Raw genomic sequence first — 17,971 nt, 5'->3', positions numbered from 1 at the left:
AAGGCAACATTTTCATCATCTCTGTTTGGAAAAAGACTCGCAGAAACAAACCTAAAAGGGAAGATGTTCAAAGTCATTTTAAAGTTATGTTTAGTATATGTGATGCAATACTGATTTTTCTGAATTTAAACTGTAGATCACTGTTATGAAGCGAATCAAAAAGGGATTTTCCTGGTTAAATACATGTTATGCATAACACATTTGTGCGTTTGTTTGCTTGTTTTTACAAGCCGAGTCGAAATTACTGTGGTAATGCGATAGATGCTGTCAATAAAACTTAACGTGCATTTAACCCAGAATATCTTCAAAACAATTAGACACTAAAAGCTTTAAAGCTGCAACCAGAAAAGCTTCCTCTTCTTAATTATGATATCTGATCATTCTGGACTGCAGAGATCTGATCGTCAGTATGCAAATTTCCGCAGCTGTATCCACATCTGAACCAGGATTCTTGCGAATTCTCTGAAATACTGTAATCTTGCCAAGAATTGCTTGGATAAAGATATCCACTCTGGTATGATCCTCAGTCCTGGTTGAATGTGTTCTCTGCCAAGCTGGTTAATCAACACTAGTCCTCCTTGTTCTCTCGAGGGATGGCAGTTGGCTCAACAACGCCAGTCTCTGTGGTTTCACAATTTTCTCATCCTAACAAATTACGTCCCATCACCTCCTGTGAGAACATGAACTCCTGATTCCCTTGTGAAACCCATAATTTCCTTTCAGTCATGGACTCTTCTCATATATCCTTTAACAGGTTTTATGCCTGTGTTCCACTCTCATACTCTTTGTTCAATGGCAAGGGAGTTTTATAGCTCTCTTCCTTCACCTGGGAAGAAATAATTGGTGCGCAATGTGGTGAATAAATGTGTTAAATCAAAGAAGCAAGGCCTACATGGCAGTGTGGGGAATTTAGAACTCAAAAAGGTGCTGTGACGCTTCTTAGCCCTCCTTTATCAGAAACACACTTGGCAGTGGCCCAGAGGTAACTCGGTGCACGCTAGCACCGTTTCTGCTTCTGAGCTTTTCCGAATTAGCAGAACTGGTCAAAGTTGCCGTCTCAAGTAGGCCAAGGTTGTAATGCTCAAATGAATTCGCAGAACATCAAAGTGGTATTAGCTTGATTTGCTTTGATTTTGATTGATTTGATGGTGAAAGATGAAAGTGGGTATTTTTCTTTTTGTTTTCATTTTTGATTTTGATGATTGATTGGACTGTTTGTCAAAAGAGAACAAGCTATTTTAGACAGTAATGAAAATGAAAATGAAAATTCTGTCACCATTTACTCACCCTCAAGTTGTTTCAAATATATATTAATTTCTTTCTTCTGCTGAACACAAAAGAAGACATTTTGAAGCATGTCCATAGTATTTTTTTCTCCATACTTTGGAAGTCACTGGGTCCCATTGTATGGTTGGTTGTCAACTGTTTGGTTACTGATATTTTTCTAAATATTTTATTTTGTGTTCAGCAGAAGTAAGAAATTCATACATATTTAGAACAACTTGAGGATGAGTAAATGATGACATTTTTGGGTGAACTATCCCTTTAAGCCTTAAAATGCTCAGAAATGTATGAATGTCAGTGCATTAACAAAATATATTTTATTCAGCAAGAATGCATTAAATTGATCAAAAATGACAGTTGAGACATTTATTATGTTACAAAAGATTTTAACGTTAAATAAATGATGTTCATTTGAACTTTATATTCATCAAAGAATCCTAAATATTAAATATAGAATGATTTCTGGAGGATCATGTGACTCTGAAGACTGAGTAATCATGCTGAAAATTCAGCTTTGATCACAGGAATAAATTCAAAGAGAAAACAGTTTTTAAAATTGTAATAATATTTCACAATTTATAGAGTTTTTACTGTATTTTTTTATCAAATAAATGCAGCCTGTGCGAGTATAAGAGACTTCTTTCAAAAACATTTTAAAAATCTGAATGGTACTGTATATTATTATTATTATTATTAATAATATTATGCTTTTTATTGATATATATATATATTTTTTTACATAAAAGTATATGTGTGTGTGTGTGTGTGTGTGTGTGTGTATATATATATATGTAAGCAATACGGTACTCAAGGCTGTGCTGTATTGTGAATAAGTCACACCTGAAGGGCGTTGTTAGACACAACGTGAAGCGGAGTGCCTGCAACCCTCTTCAGCTGTGACTTATACACGATACAGCACTAGCCTTGAATACCTTATTGCTTAAATAAAACCGTTACCACAAAATACAAATATTAAAGCCAAAAATATGCACCAATGCAACTTCAATAAGGTAAAGTGTCACTAAAATCCTTCCTTCCGCCGGAAAAAATAGTCCCTGACTGTTAACAGCAACAGAAATTACATTATCACACCATTAGATGGCGGCAAAGACTGTCTTTATGAGTGTGTCAGTCAGTAGCAAAGACTTTTACATTAAAAAGACTGAATTGCTATGAACACAGAACAAGACGCAACTGACAAATGCTTTGACTAGTGCTGTCAGTCAAGGGAAAACCCCTTAACTGTTAAAAGGACAAGATAATACATTGGACATTTAAACTGATTTTTATTATGAACATAGTACTGACTGAAGGAAACAATACTCACAATAATTTTCTACATAATACAGTTAGCTTCAATGAACAATATCAACTGAGAACATACTGTTTACATTGTTGTGTAGAGATATACAGAACTGTTGGGTGTACAGAACCATTGGGAATCGTTATTGTGAATAAAACAGCTACTGACCAATCAGAATCAAGGACAGAAACTATATATATATATATATATATATATATATATATATATATATATATATATATATATATATATATATATATATATATATTGGCAAATCAATTTAAATAATTAACAGAGTTTCAGTTGATTAAACCAGTCGCCTATACTAGGTAAACCCAGCCTAATCTGCCGGCGATTTGGTTTCGGGCTTGGTCTGGTGATAGCCAGACAACCAGTCACCTTCATTGTTTTTATTCAAATTTTTCATTTCAATGAACTCAAAATTTTAAGGCATCCAGGTAATATATAAAAATATATGTATGTATATGTATATATTCATTCCAGTTTTGAGAAATACATGTGTTTTGTGATTTCTAATGTGTTTATTTCCCACACACAAGGATTCTCATGTCACTGAAGGTATCCAGGAATCTGCTCTCAGAAATAATACCTGATCCAAGGACACTCTCCACCGCTCTTACAGACAGATGGTGAATCAGACTGTGACAAACTGAGACGCGTACAGGGGTCTGCGCTGCTCCGAGGTGTGTTTGTTCCCTTTCTGCTCAGATTGAAGGCCTCGTTGATTGATTTGTGCTGTTTTTCTCCCTTTCCCATCCTCAGCTCTAATGGGATTTAAGGATTTGGGTTTGGTCCTTGATGACCAATGGATCAATAAATTGTTCAGCAAGGACAAATTGATTGCTTCTTTCTTTCTTTCGGAGACTGCTGCTTCTTTGCCCACACATATGTGAACTGTGAAGGTACTGTGTTTGATTGGGTTTAGTATGTATATATAATGGTTATCCAGAAAATCAAAACAATGACTTTTTGCTTTTGCATCCTTGTGGACACGATGTTGAGATGCTATTATTCTGGAGGTCTATGCTTATATTGATTTGTTTGTGTTGATTTTAGATGCATTATTTGTGGTGTGCCAATACTCACATCTGTTCCTAAGCTGGCCGTTGTTGTTATTCTTTGCACATTTTTGTCTACGTCTTTCCTTCAGTTAAGCCCCTTCCCTTCCCTGAGTCACCGACCTGACGCTCTCAAGGACGTTCCTGCCTCTAGAATCTTCAAGAAACACCATTTTGTTTTGCGGTGAATGTCAGAATCATTAATGCCTGCTGCTTTTTGGGTGGATTTTCCCATGCAGGGACACTGCTGTGAGCTGTTGTCTGTAAAAAGAAGCATCCTTATTTCACAGAAGCGACGCACAGACCTTAGAAGCGTCAGATTCAGTGCGAGAGTGAGGAATTACTGAGTCACTGGCTGAGGTGCTGAAGGTGTGGGTTATTAATAAGGAAAGAGCTGTATATGAAGATCATAGTAGGGCAGATCATTATGTGGAGACTCATTTATGATGTTGGCAGTGTATGGTGGCTGTTGAAGGTGGTGAGTCTTATATTGCAGGCTAGAGGTCACAGCTCGTGGGACTTGTGAAGATGAAGCTGGAAAGATGAGTCTCATTATAACTAGACTTTTTTTTCATTATATGAAGATAAGGCGAGTGATTACCTGTGCAAAACTCACTTGCATGATTCGAGGGAGTTGCCAGTGTTTTCCCATGCTGTTGCTAAGGTGTTCAGTGTGTTTTCAGCACATTGTTATGCATTTGCAAGGGTTTTCTATAGGTGATTTCTACAGCATTGCTGTGTGGCTGCTGAGGTGTGCTGTTATAATGAATGTTTAGTCTACCAAGCATAAATTGCAAGTCTGATACCATATAAACATAATAAGTATATATATATATATATATAGAGAGAGAGAGAGAGAGAGAGAGAGAGAGTTTATTTATAATTATTTCCAAGCAAATAATGTGGCAGATCATACAGTACCAACCTGACCATGAACATAATTTTCTAATATGGTGATCTGGTTAAGACAGCTATTGAAAGTTCACTCATATTCCTGTTATATAAATAATAATAAAACAGTTCAAAATTTTGGGGGCGGTAATACATTTTTCAATGTTTTTGAAAGTCTCTTGTGCTCACTAAGGCTGCATTTCTTTGATAAAAACAAGCAGAAAAAAAACAAAAAAAAAACAGTAATATTGTGGAATATTATTACAATTTAAAATGACTGTTTCATATTTGAATATATTTTAAAATGTAATATATTCTTGTGAATGAAAGCTGAATTTTCAGCATCATTACTCCAGTCTTCAGTGTCACACAATCCTTCAGAAATAATTATAATATGATGATTTGATGCTCAATAATCATATATATATAAATATATATATATATATATATATATATATATATATATATATATATATATATATATATATATATATATATATATATATATATATATATATATATATATATATATATATATATATATATATATATATATATATATGGAAATAACATAAATGCTCACTCTTTTCATTTATCATTTTATGTTTTAGTCATTTTAGACAGTGGTTCAGTCAACTCATTAAATCTCATTCATATGTTTAACAATAACATATAGAAGAGCATGAAAAATAGCAAAATGTAGGCCATGAGCTTCTTTCAAAAGTAGGCTAATGTTTGTAAAGTGATAGTATGGGGAAAAAGTCTCTTCATAACTTCAAATATGTGTTGCTTTTTTCAGCAATTTAACTTTTCTCAACAGTCTGTATCTAATATCACACATACATATTCTAAATAAGGTCTTTATTGATGAATAAAGGCATACAATCACATTTAGATTTCTAGAAACTATAATATTCTATTAATATTGTTAAACAGTTGAATGTGTTTAAATGATGCATACATCATCAAAATATGACCAAATACTGATTAATATCAAAATATGTGCATGTACTGTAAACATAAGATCTGCTCTATAGAAAGAAGCATACAAATGCAGTAGTGCCCAAAAGTGATGCCTGGCCTAGGAAAATTGGCATCTTCAACTTATATTCATTTATTTTTTAAAATTGGTTAAAGATTTTGTAGGCATGTTGTGTAGTTGTGCTTGTGAATATAACACAAAGAAACATGGTAAATTGTGTGGACATAATTTTTTGGCCAGGCTGTCATACAAATAAATTATGAACACAAGCAAAAACAAGAAAAACCAACAAAATATTAATAACTGATTATGATGCAGTCAGTGTATGCTGTTTCCTGTGAGCTTTTTGTTCTGCCTTTTTCGCCAAATAATTTTGTCAGAAAAATATCTCAACTAAGCTTAGTGTTTTGTTCTTCCCTTAATTAAAAAATAAATAAAATAAAAATAAAATAAGTAAATAAATATTTTTTGATGGTTTAATCAAACATCTAGGGTCATTTAAAACAAATATCTCCTCTGGGTCATTAAACAAAGAAGCTCACTGTCATTTGTTCAATAAAAATCCACTGGTATCTAGACAAAAATATCTAGTTCTTCTGACATCCTACTGTTTGTGAATGTGAAATAAGGCCACAGCTGGTACGGTGTACATCTGTGATGATGTGCCTAGTTGCACTTTCAGCCACACTAAGTCTAATTTCAGCTACAGCCTCTGACCGTGAAAGAAAACTTTTTTTTTCTCCATTTGTTTGTATCATTCAGATGCTCTGCGTGTCCGCAGGCTGAGAACTCTGTTATGTCGCAGTGCTCTGATTGCTGAAGGTTCAGGTAGAAGCTTTCTGATTGCTTCCCTATGCATTTTTGTGCCAGCTTTTCTTCATTAGTTTGAGAACTATCTCATCTAAAAAGTCTCAATATTAAACACATTTGCAAAAAGAATAGTCCAACACTTTCGCTTTTCAAAAATTCAGGAACTGAAGACAATCTGAAGACCCACAAGCCAGCATGGGGGACGTCTTAGATCCCCTACGGCAAGCTGACAAAGACGGAGCGCCAGACTTCTGCTGACTGTCATTTCTCAGCTTGTGGAGGTAATCCAAGATCCATCATGGAGATGCTTTGATGTGATGCTGATTGATGACTACAGCTTGCTACGACACACTGAGTACCGGCCCGCAGATGCTGTGGGCTTTTGACCGAAAGTCCCAAGCCACTCTGTCAAGAAGTGATCCATCCATGGGGGCTTTCAGCCGGCGATGTACCTAAATGAAATTCAGTTTGAAAGTGATAGAGGCCTGTGCAATTGGATTTTGGTCTAGGGGAATGTCAGTAGACAATACAGCGAGAAAAGAAACACCTGAATGGGAGAATACATTACCGGTCAAAGGTTTGGAATAATTATGATTTTTTAATGTTCTGGAAAGAAGTCTCTTATGTGCAGCAGGGCTGCATTTATTGAATCAAAATAAATAATATAAAAAAATATATATATTTTTCATATATTATTTGACAATACATTTTATTATATAAAAACAATTTAAATAAATAATAATAATAATAATAATAATAATAATAATACTTAATATACTGTACTGTTCAAACATTTGGGGATGGTAAGATTTTTAAAATTGTTTTGAAAGAAGCCTCTTATGCTCACCAATGTTACATTTATCAAATGATCAAAATAGGGTAAAAATAGTAATATATAAAAAAAAGATATATATATATTTATATATATATATATATATATATATATATATATATATTTTTTTTTTTTTTTTTTTTTTTCCTGTAATGTTACGCTGAATTTTCAGCATCATTAGCCTTCAGTGTCACATGATCCTTCAAAATAAGTTTGATATGCTGTTGCTTAAGTATTACAAATTTTTACTAATTATTACAATTACTAATATTGGTTTTTATATCAGTGCTTAAAACAGTTTTTGTGATCTGTGGAAACTGTGAAACATTTTCTTCAGGATTCTGGATGCATCCTTATTGAATAAAAGTATTAATTATTATTATTTTTTTTTTTTTACGGTAGTGTATCACAGTTTCCACGAAAATATTAGATTAACGTCGATAATAACAAGAAATATTTCTTGAGCTGCAAAATGGCATATTTGACATCATGTGACACTGAAGACTGGAGTAATGATGCTAAAAAAATTCTGAATTTACATCACAGGAATTAATTAAAATTTTAAATATATTTAAATAGAAAGCATTATTTTAAATGTTAATAATATTTCAAAATTTGTACCATTTTTTACTGTATTTCTGATCAAATAAATGCAGCCTTTGGGCTTATAATATCGACATCTTTCAAAAACAAGAACATGTTATATATATATATATATATATATATATATATATATATATATATATATATATATATATATATATATATATATATATATATATATATTAGGGCTGTCAAATTAACGCGTTAATTTCGATTAATTAATTTGAGAAAAAATAATGTGTTAAAAAAAACAAAAAAAACAACGCAGATTAATCCATTCCGTATTGACCCTTTGAACCTGGAGCCGTTCTAGCCACCATTTGACTGTAAAATGAAGGAGGGAGACGACTGCTGCACTGACGGACAGAACGAGCAGAGCTCCTCCCTTGTGCGCGCGAGCTCTCTCTGTCTTAAAAGTAAACACTGTGTTTGCACTCTCTCTACACACATAATAATCTAAATCAACTGACACAATGCTAAAAGTTCGTAAGACCGAATCCATGTTTCCCGAGGTGCATTCGGAGAATGTTTTTCCTGAATAACCTCTGGGTGTGATTAGTGCTCAAAAGAACGTCACCTCATCTTCTCTGACAGGTGCCCTGCACGTGCAGCTGACATAAACCACACTTTCAGTAAACAAGAAAAGAAAATCCTATCCAGTGGTGAAGTGTTTTCTGTGTTGACAAATCTTTTGCGATGTCCTAATAACAGTCGCGATTCGCACGCAACGCATCAACGTCCACTAATGTCCACTTCACGACCTAATGACTCATTTGAACAGATTCATTTTAATGAGTCATGACAACAACTGATCTGTCCACACGGTCTATAATGAATCATTTACTCGAACAACTCTGAAATGTGAACACAAGTGTGCTTACCCCATTGAGCAAGAGTGGTTAGTAAAATTAGCCTTAATAATCCACAATATTTTCAGGTTATTTAAATGACAATGTGTAGTAAATTAGGCCTACCTATAAAAATCAGTTAGTTTAGACTGGAGTGAGGTAAAACCGGAACAAAGCAAGTTATTGTTAGCTACAGTAGGTGCATTCAATTGTATATGGTAGAAAATTATATTATTAGTTAATATAACATCTAAATGCTACTTTTTAATACTTATCAGGTTTAGCAAAAAAGCATCTTGTCTTACAAAGCTATAAAATCACTTTTTTTTTTTTTTTTTTTTGCAAAGAGGGCAAGAAAGAATTACAGTGAGAGTGACGGGTACTTTATTGTCAGTATCGGGCTCGCAGATCACGTGGGTAGGGCACTTTTTACTGTTTGTGTGGATGACCATGTCTGTCAGCACTGAAGACCATTTTTGACCCAGGAAAAACCCTGCATTGATTCATTTGAATTGAAATATTTAATACTTTCATAGCAAAAATTATGTATGCGATTACTTTAGATTAAAATTTTGAATCGTTTGACAGCCCTAACATATATATATATATATATATATATATATATATATATATATATATATATATATATATATATATATATATATATATATATAAATTTGGTAGCACGAAATTGTCCAAAATGTCTTGGTATGCTGAAGCATTAAGAGTTCCTTTCACTGGAACTAAGGGGTCAAGCCCAACCCCTGAAAACCAACCAACTTTACACTTGGCACAATGCAGTCAGGCAAGTACCATTTTCCTGGCAACCGCCAAACCCAGACTCATCCATCGGATTGCCAGACAAGCGTGATTCATCACTCCAGAGAACATATGTTTATAGAGGCAGTCTGCATGCGTAGGTCAGTGTTTCTCAACCCTGCTCCTAAAGTGCCACAACACTGCACATTTTCTTAGTCTCCCTAATCAAACACACCTGATTCAACTCATCAGCTCATCAGAAGAAACTCCAGGACCTGAAATGGGTGTCAGGAAGAGGAAACTTTCAAAATGTGCAATGTTGGGGGTCCTGCAGGACCAGTGTAGAGAAACACTGGCTTAGGTGCTTGATTTTATACACCCGTGGACATGGAAGTGATTGAAACATGAATTCAATGATTTGGAGGGGTGTCCCAATATTTTTGGCAATATAGTGTTTGTGTGTATAATAGTCACACTTTAGGGTCCAATTCTCATTATTAACTATTAACTACGACTTTTGCCTCAATAAACTCCTAATTAGTGCTTAATAGTTATGTTTAGCTATTGGGTAGGATTATGGGATGTAGAATACGTTCATGGATGATAAGGCATTAATATGTGCTTTATAAGTACTAATAAACAGCCAATATCCTAGTGATATGGACGCTACTAAGCAACTAGCTAAGAGTGAGATTTGGACTCTAAACTAAAGTGTTAACATATGTATTATTTTATAAACATAAAGATAGCCAGTAGTGTAAAGCAAGTAGAGACTATAGGCTACACTCTACAAAATGCTTGGCCCAAATATGGGTCAAATATAGACAAACCAACCATTTAAAAAAAAAAAAATAATAATAATAATGTAACCCTTTTTAGAGTGTAGGACATGATGGGTAAGCATAAAGAGATCGAGCTGAATTTAGTATGCTTTCCACCTCCTCCATCTGCGCTCGACATGACTACGGTGGACTCCTCTCCTCTCCCGGGTTCTCCCACGGGTTTAATTTATGGTGCCGACCGCGCAACATCACGCATTTGAGCCTGACAACCCACGCACTGCTGGCCAGTCTGCCTTCTGTCTGTCATATTTCGCATCTTCACCATCACGCACCATACTTCCGTGTGTGTGTGTTCTCGTCTTCAGCCCTGAAGCGCTTCTGCTCCTGCTGCATTCGCTTAATATCAAACCAGAGAAGAAATTTGACATTTGTCTTCGATATCTATTCTGCATCTATCGAGAAAACGGAGACAGCGGAAGCTCAAAGGCACGAGCGGATTTCTCCGAGTCGAAAGGGTCACGGCGAGCGGGCCCTGTTTCTGAATGAGCGCTGACCATTGGAGCATGAACCACTACAGAGTGTCACCAAAAAGCTGATATGTCACATTTCCTCGTCTTCAGCCTCTTTTTCATGGGGCTGAGATCATAACGTGGAAAAATCATGGTTGGCTAGCTTTCTCTCTTTTGTCCTTTCTTTCTCCTGCAAAATCTCCTTTTTAGAACATAACAAAGGCTTTTATAATAGCATGGTTTGCGCTAAACACGTTATAATTTGCCTTCATTGTCACTCGGCCTGATACATTATGGATGCTTTTGTGTCGTGTTCTTTACAAAGCTAGAAACTTCTTTGCGTGTTTGCCGTATTTGGCATGTGAATGCATCTCGGTTCTATGGATGCGGGTATATCATTATGTAGTTGTGACAGCAGCGTTGGTTTCAATAGTATCTCTCGCATTTGCTCTCTCTCCACTTTGTTCTCCCTGTTGGACCAATTAGCGGAGCTGTGTCACGTCAACCTGAGAAAAGCGGGCCAACTCATCAGATCATCCCATACTCTTAAAGGTCCTGGCCCTTTGCAACCTTCACTCCTTCCCAGCGTTCCACTCGCTCTCATGTGTGTCACTTTACTTCTCGCTGATGAATCTTCCAGTCCAGTGCGCGTTACGGCTGACTAACGGATGATAGGTGTCAAAACGAGTCAGCCAACTGTTATTCATCTATTTTGCTCATTTTGTTTGGGAGATAATCATGGAGTTCACATGGAATCCCCCCCTTGAAGATTAATGAGGAACCCTGTAGGAGCGGAAATATTTTTGAGCTTCAGGTTGGAAATGGAAATTGGCTGATATTGCTTTTTATGATTTGTATATATACAGCACTTTTTGTTTTCTTTCTATGTTTTTACTATGCGACTGATCATTTTTATTGGCATCAACGGGTTCCAAAAAAAAAAAAAAAAAAAAAAAAAAAAAAACCTTTAATATCCATGCAACCTGTTCATTCCACAAAATGTACTTTATAGTGATGTTCTTTAGATTATCAACATGTTCTGCACACAAAGAAAAGGTCCTTTTAAAGGATTGGTTCACTTTAAAATGAAATTGACCCCAATATTTACCCTCAAGCCATCCTAGGTGTATATAACATTCTTCTTTCTGATGAACACAATTGGAGTTATATTAATAACTATCCTGGCCCATCCAATCTTTATAATGGCGGTGAATGGGGTCAACGTGTTTGGAGCTCAAGTAAGTGCTTCCATCCATCATAAACATACTCCACTCGGCTCGAGGGGGTTAATAAAGGCCTTTTGAAGTGAAGCGAACAAACAACTTTTAGAATGAAACTGGACGTTTCTGAATGGTTAGTGGATAAATTTATGTAGTTGCTGTGGAGTTGATTCAACTCATCCACTAGCATGTGCCGTCATGTTAGTCTTTTGTGCAAATCCAGCGTTGAATTGACCCTCGTTTGTGAAACACTTTACCGACTTCCTTTGGCACATTTCCTTCATAAATGAAATTCAACCACAGTGTCCTCAGTGGCTCAGATGCCCCTTTAATGACTTCACTGCCAAAACCCTATTTTGGAACCTTTTTTGAGGGAGTCAAGACCATGTCTACAGTGGTTCTTATTTCATCTCAACATTAAAGGCCAAAAATAATGATATTTTTCTGTAAGTAAAATTGAGCCCTTGTAGGGCCATTAGGATTTTTGGACATTATTTTCATGACAATTAAACTCATTATCCCCCAATTCTCATTACTGTAATGCAGAAGAATCATCATAAAGATGTTGCGTAAATTGTAGTACTTACACATGATTTTTTTTTCTTTAACTACTTTTAGCTAATTTAAATAATAAAGGCGCCAAATTATATTACAGTAATGAGAAACTAATGGTAATAACCATTGAGAATAATGATAATAAGGACATAAAGAAAATGTCTGGAAGCATGACAATAATGAGAATTTTGGAGGGAATGTGCATAATTGCAATGAAAATAATGCCAATGCCAAACATCTCATTTTTCTTGAAAATATGGGCTTCATTTTTGTTCAAATATTTAAAGAATTTTTTTTTTTTTGTTTTTTTTCATTCCGGGTAGGAATGTCACCTGCAGAATACAACATCTCTGAAGGTAAAAGATGATGGAAGAAACATGATGATACGATCACAATTCAGTGTCAAGGTTGGCTAGGTGGGTGGTGAAAATGTTCCAGGCCTGCAGGTAAAAGGCACAGTGCCACGGGCACTTGGCAGAGCTGTAGATATGATTAACCATGACAGTAACAGCACTGGAGGGACATAGTCATGTTTTAATGGAAATCATTCCCCATCACTGTTTGTTGAACCCTGGGCCCTATGGGTCTAAGTGGGATAGATTTAAACATAGCAATGATTATCCATGATAATCCTTTAATGGATGTGTTTGGCATCAAGGCATCAGAGTGCTTCACCCAAACCTATCTCTTCTTATAGGGCCATTTATCTAGCTGGAAATACACATAGAAGTACATTTTCAAGAGGTTTGCTCTCAAAATTCTGATCATTTTCCCAAGTAAGCCCCATTTTTCCAAGTCTTCTGTGCTCAGAACATCTTATAACAGCTTTTGTTGAGCTGTGATTACAAGAAAAATGGTGAAAAGTAACACTGCCTCTCGTAATTTTTGTGCATGATGTAAGAAATTGTTTGAAAGGCTGTACAGGAGAGCTGTAAGTCCCTCGACTTGTAAAACTGAACAACTGCCCAGAGCTCTTGATGTGCAACCCTAGAAATCTTGCTGCATGTGTGGGAGAGACAAGCCAGTGAAGGTTAACCTGATTCTTCCATAGTTTAGAAAGTGGGTGAGTGGGTGAATAAGGACAGAAAAGGACATTTTTGGGGGTGGTGGGTACCACAGCAAAGTCTGTATAGTGTCAAATCCTTTATATAAAAGAATTTTCTGTATACGGAGGCAAGCTAGTAAGAGCTGTGCGTATAAACCTCACTTTGCTGGCCTCAAGAGGCGAGCTAGAGACTACCGCTAGAGAATGAAGTCTTTAGCATCCTTTTTAGCGCGCCTGCCTCCCATGCTGGAAATGCTGGTTTGAATCTTGCTTGTGTATGTGTGTGTATACCTTATGTGCCAGAGAAACAAGTGTGCAGCGATCTTTAAAATGTTGTTTTGATCTTCTGTTTTTGCGGTAGATCTGTATATTTGTATGGCATCGCTGTCAAGGAGTAATTAGCTGGTGAAATAGATTTACTTTAACACAAATTATCATGAGCATTGTAATGTTTGAAGCAGATGTCATAAGACATGTCAGTAGACCTGGAATATTTTAAAATGAGCGGTTCATTCATAAATCCATAAGATTTTACCTTCATGTTGTGGAAATACAAACCGGAAGACCGAACACAACAAATGCAGCGCTGAAAAGGGTCGGGGATACACAGTATGCATAATAATAATAATAATAATAACTACTACTAGTAATAGTAACAAGTGAAAAAATCTGTCAAGTGAAAAATCTGTCAGTGCTATAAGACAAAATACACATGTATTCATGATACTGTACAATCTATGAAAATATACAGTATAATATCATGTGCAGTGCTGTGTTTCTTAAAGGTGCTAAAGAGGATGTTTTGTTTTATACATTTTTGCAATATTACTTGAAACTGTCTTTACTAACTGATAAAAGACTATTTATTAGGTGCACTGAAAGGAATAATATAAATATACATCATCTGTGCATGAGGTAGGGCCTTAAAAACATCAGCCAATCGTTTACGCGACATCGCGTAAACGATTGGCCCTCTGGCTTGTCAATCACTGCCATTTTGTTCCTTGTGAGAGATATGTGCGGCTGCGCTCTCCAGTAACTTTCCACACTCCACAGGCGCCGCATGCAATATTTTTGTCCGGAAACAGGAGTAACAACTGCAGATTATGAGTTACCTGCGGTGAGTCCGACATAATGAATCCACTAACACGACACAGCGAATGCCGGTGGTAAACACTCGTGTTCCAATACTCATGCACAAGTTTTGGGAGGCGTTCCCTCGAAATGAGCTGTGAAGGAGGGGGGTTATTCTTACGAATGCGCTCATTTCAAAAACTCAGTAACAGTCTTTGGTTTCTAAAAAAAAATCAACAAAAAGATCCTCATTAGCACCATTAAAGGGATAGTTGAAATTAAAATGCTGTCATCATTTACTCACCCTCAAGTTGTACCAAAACTATATGAGTTTCTGTCTTCTGTTGGACACAAAAGAAGATATTTTGAAAAATGTTGGTAACCAGACAGTTGACGGTAGCCATTGACTTCCAAAAAAAAAAAAAAAAAAAAAAAAAAAAAAAAAAAGCCAATGATACCATCAACTGTCCGGTTACCATTATTCTTCAAAATATCTTCTATGATCTATGTTTGACAGAAGAAAGAAACTTTTACAAGTTTGGAACAATATATTGTAAGGATGAGTAAAGATTTTCATTTCTGGGTGAACTATCTCTATAAGTTGTTTTGTTGTTTTCAGATATTTTACTGGAAAATAAGTTATTGTTAAATACTTTTTTTGCTGTATAAATGGACTCAAATGAAAAAACAAAACAAAAAAAAAAAACAAAAAAACAAAAAAAAAACCGTTAAATCTCATGAAATGCTTTTAAAAATAAAGGTTCTTTATTGGCCTCAACAGGTTCCATAAAAAACCTTCAACATCCATGGAATCTTTCCATTGCACAAAAGGTTCTTTAGATTATCAAATGTTCTACACACCAAATGAAAAAAAAAAAAAAAAAAAAAAAAAAAAAATGGTTGTTTTAAGAACTTTTAACTGAAACGTTCTTTCATGGAACCCAAAAATAGATTGCCCTGGCATCACTGTGAAAACCCCTTTTTGGAACCTTTATTTAAGGTAGTCAAGACCATGTCTACATAAGGTCTATAATGCAGTTTAATGTAATCTCTCATGTTACAATTTCAAAACATTTTGTCTAGGCATGTCTTGGATGGAGTTAACTTGACATTTTGCACTCTGTGCTCTATGACTCAAGGCACGTCATCTTGTTTTCAATGCTTTTGAATAGTCTCCTACTGAAATAAATCTTTTAAATCCTACATTTATTTGAAAGTTCAGCAAAACCTTTTTTCCTCAAACAAACTGACAGGAAGGCGTTTAAACAACTTCTCTGGAGAATTTCTTCTTTAATTTACTTCATGTCTTTAAGCTTATACCTTTCATCACCCTCTATATTGCTCCTATAAGAGCTCAAGCTCATTGAGACGATATTACTAAAGTCATTAGATTTAAACGGTGACTGTTACATTAATAAACTGAAAAAAAAAAAAAAATGGTATAGGACATTGAAACATTTTTCACTTATCAATTGCTATAGTAAAATGTAATAAATCATCAGAAATGGCAAACACACTATATATGAAGTTTTAAGTAAAAAGACAGAAATAGTATTTTCTTGCAAAATTTATTGCCATTATCTTTATTTCATTTACTAATTTGGAAAATCATTTTTATGACATTTAGATATAGACATACATGCAAAGTTTTACTCCCAATAAAAACAGCAGTACATTTGACAAATATGTGTCAAAAACCATACAAACTCACATTAGATGAAGATACAAGACTGACTGGTGTCATCTGTCAAATGCAATCGCTTTATTTTTCTTGAATAGTGTTCCTTTGCAATGTAATTGGGATATATTCAGTTGTGAATAAAAGCAACCACAGGATTCACATTAATTCAATTGAGAGTCACAGTGGTGTAATGAATCAACAAGAAAGTTAAGAGTAACATAAGAGGATTCCACTGGCTTACTGCTATTTCATCGCATTAGATGTGTATAAATAAAAATCTGTCAGTTGAGGGACTGAGACTTGTCTTGGATATGATTAAGGCCCAACAGTTTTAATCTCGAAAATCAAGGATTTGCTAGCGAGCTTTTCACTGTTGACTGTCACTGTAAGACAGCGTGTAACTGCTTTTCAGCCTCCATACCTGCAGGGATCATGTTAACCTGACAACCTGTGCTATTAAGAGCTGAATTTGCACCAGCTGCCATCTATAAGTGTTTATTCAACTTAATTCAATAAACAGTTAATCAGTTATACTTTAGTTCCCTACTTTAAGGCTACATTTGAATTGGAATACTACATTACTTCTGACTGAAAATCATATATACTGTATACAGCATACTACTTAAGTCATAAACATCTTAAAAAATAGGATATAACATAGCAAAGGGGGTGAGGCCATGTTGGGCTGCTTTAGAGAAGAGAAAGAGTTGTTGTAGAGTGTTGTTACCATGCCGTCATTTTACATCGGACTGCTTCACAAATGAGGGTCAATTCAACGCTGAACTTGCACAAAAGATGAACATGACGGCACATGCTAGTGGATGAGTTGAATCAATAAAAGTTGTAACTTCTTCCTGAGTCTCTCCATCAGTGTCGACTCCGGTTTGAACAATGTAAGGCTGAACACCATTGCTGACAATCCTCATTTTGGCTGCGTTAGATTCCCCAGCATTGATGTTGTTGAGCAACCGAAGCACGAGCTGTTAAAGCTCCACCCTCTTCTGGAAAGGGGGCGGGAGCAGCAGCTCATTTGCATTTAAAGGGACACACACAAAAATGGTGTGTTTTTGCTCACACCAAATAGGGGGAAAATTTGACAAACTATAATAAATGATCTGTGGGGTATTTAGAGCTGAAACTTTATAGACATATTCCAAGGACACCAGAGACTTATATTACATCTTGTGAAAAGGGCCATAATAGGTACCCTTTAAAATGTTACAGTGAGTCAAGAAAAAGATGCTAAAAGTTATGTCAAATGCTAGTATGTCATTCAAAAACATAGCCTTTGTTCATATTCTGTTTAGACTTGTTGTGCAATGCCTACATTGACAATTATTTAACCCCAAATTGAACATCATAAGTATCAGATTTGAGATATTTACAGACAGCAACTTAGTTAACAACTGCTTGTATGCATACCTTTGAATTGTAATTATATATGACGACTTCAGATGCAAAAGCCTCTAAGTGACATCTGAAATTTTCTTATAAAATGAGCATTTTTATCAAGCTTGAATGTTTAGGTTCAGTTATTTCACTTTAATGACAATTAATAGGTCCTTTTCATTGCCATTAAAGTGAAATAACTGAACATAAACATACAAGCTCGATAAAAATGCTCATTTTATAAGAAAATTTCAGATGGCACTTAGAGGCTTTTTCATCTGAAGTGTTCATATTTTCAAATATTTGTACTTTTTTAAGATATATT

This window comes from Chanodichthys erythropterus, chromosome 12 (genome assembly GCF_024489055.1).
Source record: "Chanodichthys erythropterus isolate Z2021 chromosome 12, ASM2448905v1, whole genome shotgun sequence".
NCBI classification, from domain to species: Eukaryota; Metazoa; Chordata; class Actinopteri; order Cypriniformes; family Xenocyprididae; genus Chanodichthys; species Chanodichthys erythropterus.
The sequence above is the reverse complement of the archived record's forward strand: the minus strand, read 5'-3'. Positions refer to the sequence as shown.